Consider the following 5,159-nt stretch of genomic DNA (forward strand, 5'->3'; position numbering starts at 1 on the left):
GGTGGGGACAAAGTGTGGGTGATTTCCCCAAAGGAGCAAAACTGGCATCTGAGTGTTTTGTCACGGGACGCCACTTGAACGTTCACTTCTTCAATCTGCTTCTCCACCCTGTTCCTCAGACCCAGCCTGCTTAGGGGCTCGGATGTGCAGCGGCAAAGGTTGGGGCAGCCAGGGGACAGGCAGAGCTGAGCAAACCGTGCCAACAGCTGGGTGGGTCACTGCAAGCTGCTAAGATTCAGGTCCAGGTGATAAAGGCAAACCCAGGCTGCTGGTCAAGGGTCGTGCTGGGCGAGGGTCCAGGTAGGGCCCTGGCTGAGGCCCCGGGGATTTAACTGCGAGGTGGGCACAGGCAAGAGCCAAGGTGCCAGCTTCGGGCAGGAGGAAAGTTTGAACCCAGAGAAGGTAATAGGGAGTGAATGCGGGCAGAGAGAAGATAGGAGTGTGTACCTCCCGACATATGAATGAGAGCTAACCTGCGCCGGGAGGCCAGGAGCCAGTCCCCTTTCCCTCCATTGTTGTAAATTCTACAAGCCTAAAGTGTGGAGTTTTCACTCTTCCATGGAGGAGGAAACCAAGAGTGAGTGTCTCACACGGTGGCAGTGATAGGATTTGAACCCAGACCCCTTTACACTAATCCCCTTGCTCCAGGCAAACTCCCAGTCACTCTTCCAATTTCTGTTCAAGGGCCCGTCATCCGGCAGCCTTCCTGGACTTACCCCAGAGCGAAAGAGCAGCCCAGAGCTAACTCCTTTGAGACGGCCCATCGAGCTGAGTTCAAAGGGCTCGTTGCTTGTCATCTCGGCCTGGACTGCACACCCTCGAGGGGTAGACTCTTGGCTTCCTACTTGCTGTCTCCCACCCCTGGCGGAACCAGCTTCGCCTGCTCCCCTGTGACTTAGGCTTGCCCTAGGTCTTCTGTGGGCTGGCCTCTAACTGGCAAAGCCTTGGGGCGCCTGGGTGGCTCAGTAGGTTAAGCGTCCGACTTTGGCTCAGGTGACGATCTCATGGTTGGTGGGTTTGAACCCCGCATTGGGCTCTCTGCTGAAAGCTCAGAGCCTGGAACCCCCTTCGGATTCTGTGTTTCCCTCTCTCTCTCTGCCCCTCCTCTACTCGCGCTCTCTCTCTCTGTCAAAACTAAATAAATGTCAAAAAGAAAAAATTAACTGGCAAAGACTTTCCCTGTGTCTTAGGTCAGATTCCCAAGAGGGAGAAACTTGCAAGCAAGTCAAAAGCCACAGCCCAGGGCCAAAGGGGTAGGGTGACCCTACTGGACTAGGAGGCACTATCCCTGTGGGCAGGACAAGCCCCTGATGATCCAGAACAAAGACAGTAGGGACTGAGCATCTCAGTCTCAGTGCCGGGGACTCATCCACGAACAAAACAGATCGTGGTGCATACGTTGCTATGGGAAGACAGACCACACATAAACAAACCTGTAAGGTGATTTGCAAGACTGGTCTATTCTGTGAAGGTAGTAAAAGGGGAAGGTGCTGGGGCTGCCTGTGGAGTCATTTTAGCCAAGGTGGGCAGAGAACGAGATTAGCATGTCCCGGGGGGAACTTCCATACTCAGAATGATGCTTCCGGGGGGCCACTCCAACCTGCTGAATATCCGAGTCCCGCACAGCTCAGAGATGGTGACAACAGTCTCTGCTCCATGAAGAAACATACCCAGACCAAAAGCATCGCTTCAGTTTCATGGTTCAGCATATTTTCTCCAGCCTCCATGGGGAAAGATTATTTCATTGCCTTCAACAGAAGGCGTATTTGTATGTGTACATATGCTTGAGAGAAATTTACTGAAAAGATGTGGGTACGAGACCAGCTGGCAACACTTTCCAAGCCAGGATTCTCTTTCTGCAATCTGCCCAAGAGTTCTTGTTTGCAACGCTCGAAACCTAGCTGGGGGAGAATGCGGTGTAAGGAATACACAGGGGCAAATTCACACCTACCCTGGAGGCCCCGCTTCCCCCAAAAGGAAGGGAGGCTCTGCCCTTGAAGGGAGGCAATAAAGACTTTTCAGGGAACCGTAAGGGTCTTGGACCGTTCTGTCTGGTCCAGAGCATAGATTTCACATGCGGAAGTGGGAGAGGGAAACGAGGGAAATGCAGTTATCCAGGGGTGTCTCCTACAGCTTCCTTTTAAAAGGCCTTTTTCTAGGGTCTTAACTGTGCCTGCTCAGTGGATAGAATTCCTACCACTTTCTCAAAGTGATTCTTTCCCCAGACTTTAAAATTGCACTGATCTTCCAGTACGTTGGGTACAGGAGTGCTTAAGAGAATGGAGGTGGTCAGGGCACCCGGCTGGCTCAGTCTGCAGAGCCTGCAAATCCCAATCTCAGAGTCGTAAGTTCAAGCCCCACATTGGGCATGGAGCCTACTTGAAAAAAAAGAGAAAGAGACATGGGGCGCCTGGGTGGCTCAGTCGGTTAAGCGTCTGACTTCGGCTCAGGTCATGATCTCATGGTTTGTGGGTTCAATCCCTGAATCAGGCTTGGTGCCCTCAGCACGGAGTCTGCTTGGGATTCTCTGTCTCCCTCTCTCTCTGCCCCTCCCACCCCCCAAAAAATAAACATTTCGAAAAAGAGAGAGAGAATGGAGGTGGTGAAAAAATTGCAAATTGCAAAATGTAAAATCACCGAGAGGCCATCAGAATATTTACTGATCCCTCCCCCCACCCCATGCTACCTTTCTTTTCCTCCTTCCTTACTGCATGTTTCTCTTTATGGCTAGTATGAGGAGCTCTTAAAAAAAAAGCACCCTGGGCAAAAAGCATGCCCAGGGACAAGATAAACTGGGACCCCAGGCCAGAGAAAGAAGGATAAAGATAATGATGTGGGCAGAATAGTGACAACATGCCCGCATCCTAACACCCAGAACCATGATTACATTAGGTTGCCTAGCAAAGGGGAAGAAAGGTCACAATCAGTTGACCTTAACATAGGGGGATTATGCAAGAGGAACCACTGGAATCCCAGTAGTCCTTGCAAGTGGAGAAGGGAGGCCAGGGTGTAGCAATGAAAGAGGGACTCTACCCATCCTTGCTGGTTTTGAAGATGGAGAGAGGCTGTATCAGCCAGAACAAAACGGGGCCTCGGGAAGTTGGAAAAGGCAAGAAATGGGTTCTCCCTTCATGGTATCTAGAATATACCCTGCTCTTCACCCGGTGAGACCCGTATGGGGCTTCCAACCTGCAGAACTGGACGATAACAAATTTGTGTTGTTTAAGCTGCCGAGTTTATGGTGACTTGTTACAGCGGCAGTAGGAAATTAACACACAGGGACGTAAAGCAAACAATTGAAAACAAGACCCAGAGGAGGCATGAAACAGTGAGCTGGAGAACAAGAAGGCACTTCCGGGGCCTGCAAGACACAGGACAAGGTGAATAGGGCTCTTTATGGGACACCATGGACCTCAGGGCGAGGAGGCATAACTCGGCTCCCCTTGCTGGCCAGTCTCGTATTCAAGACTGTCTACACGATGTGTGCAGCCCAGTGCAAAGTGAAAAATACGGGGCCTTTTGTTTAAATTTATGAAGGGTTTTGAGACAAAGACAGGGCTCTTCTGAACCTGGAACCCTTGTGACTCTACAGGTCATATGCCCATCAAGACCCTGCTGCTCATAATTGGGGGACAGGGGCAGGTGGGAGCACTCTGTCACCTCCCCGAAGTAGTTCTGAGTTATTCAGGAACATTTAGTTGGGCCCGAACTGGTGATATTCCTTTTGTCTGGAACCTCTCTCAGTTCCCCCATTGCTGACCTTTGCCCCTGACCTGAGATTTTAAAAGGACAGTGTGCCTGATACATATTACTAGAAGCCTCTTTTTGTGCTCCTGCCTGGTTGGCTGGCTAAATCTCAGTATTTCCTTCTGCTGTTGCTAGGGACCCTTCAGCACCAGCAAGGGACGGGGGGTGTCCCACACGAGTCTGAGAGAGCACAAATTGTAAGCAAGAGTCATAAGCAGAATTTTTATCTCAAATCAGAGCAGAAGAACTAAACTGTACAGTCCTTACAATGCCCGTGTTTCTGGAGTTTAGAATCCCAGTTTATGTTCCTTCTGGCAAAACATATATTTCTGCAGAACCAACATCCCTTGCAAAATATAGTTTCTGTAATCAGTTAGGTGGATGTAGACTTAAAAAAAAAGGTTTTTTTGAATGTGTATTTATTTTTGTAGGATAGAGCGACAGAGTGTGAGCAGGGGAAGAGCAGAGAGAAAGGGAGACACAGAATCCAAAGCAGGCTCCAGGCTCTGAGCTGTCAGCACAGAGCTCGATGCGGGGCTCAAACTCAGAAACCGTGAGATCATGACCTGAGGCGAGTGGAAGTCAGACACTTAACTGACTGAGCCACCCAGGCACCCCAGGTGAATGTAGATTTTAAGTTGTTACCACCAGCCTCCCATTCATGTGGGTGAGGGATTTTAGCCACATGTGGCACCACACTCCCCACCTCCATGGACTCCCCCCATCCCCCTCCCTGCCCCCACTGGCCCTGAGATGAGCAATCTAACCAGGGACCAGGGCTTTGTTCCCCATCTGCTGGCCTCAGGTGAGGTGGAGTCAACAGGACAGGTCACCTAGGGCCTTTGGCTTCCATGTTTTTCATGGAGGCTAAGGTTTTCTTACTAATTCCCCAAAGTCTCTGGAGAATTCTTTGCTATTATCAAAGGAATCGGGGGCACATTTCAAAGGAATTGCTCTCTCACTCCCCACTTTCACGCTGTCCTTGCCACAAGGACAAGTCAGCATCCAAGATGTCTTGAGCCTTTGTTTGCTGTCTGAGCCCCACAAAGGGTACAGGAAAACAGATTGTGAAGGGGAAAGGAAGGTGCTACAGACTGAATGTATCCCCCCAAAATCCACATGCTGACACCTAATCCCCAGTATGATGGTATTAAATGGGGTGGGGGGGGGGGGCTTTGGGAGTGATTAAGTCATGAGGGTAGAGCCCTCAGGCATGGGATTAGTGCCCTTATAAAAGGGACCCCGTAGAGCTACTTTGCCCCTTCCGTCACGTGAGGACACAAGGAGAAGACCGCCATTTGTGACTCAGGAAGCAGGCTTTCATTAGACACAAAATCTGCCAGTGCCTTGATCTTGGACTTCGAGCCTCCAGAACGGTCAGGAATAGATGTCAGTTGTTGAAATCATCCAGT

At 50.5% G+C, this 5,159-nt stretch overlaps 1 long non-coding RNA gene across 1 annotated transcript; it reads right to left on the bottom strand.

Annotated features, from left to right (window-relative positions):
- Positions 1-1,436: 1,436 nt before the first annotated feature.
- On the bottom strand, positions 1,437-2,826 carry LOC131493105 (uncharacterized). The gene is made up of 2 exons (XR_009252464.1): positions 2,687-2,826; positions 1,437-1,901 (listed from the first exon to the last, which is right to left on the bottom strand). It is a non-coding gene; the product is annotated as an uncharacterized LOC131493105 (long non-coding RNA).
- Positions 2,827-5,159: the final 2,333 nt, after the last annotated feature.

Source organism: Neofelis nebulosa, chromosome 2 (assembly GCF_028018385.1).
Source record: "Neofelis nebulosa isolate mNeoNeb1 chromosome 2, mNeoNeb1.pri, whole genome shotgun sequence".
In the NCBI taxonomy this organism is placed as follows: Eukaryota; Metazoa; Chordata; class Mammalia; order Carnivora; family Felidae; genus Neofelis; species Neofelis nebulosa.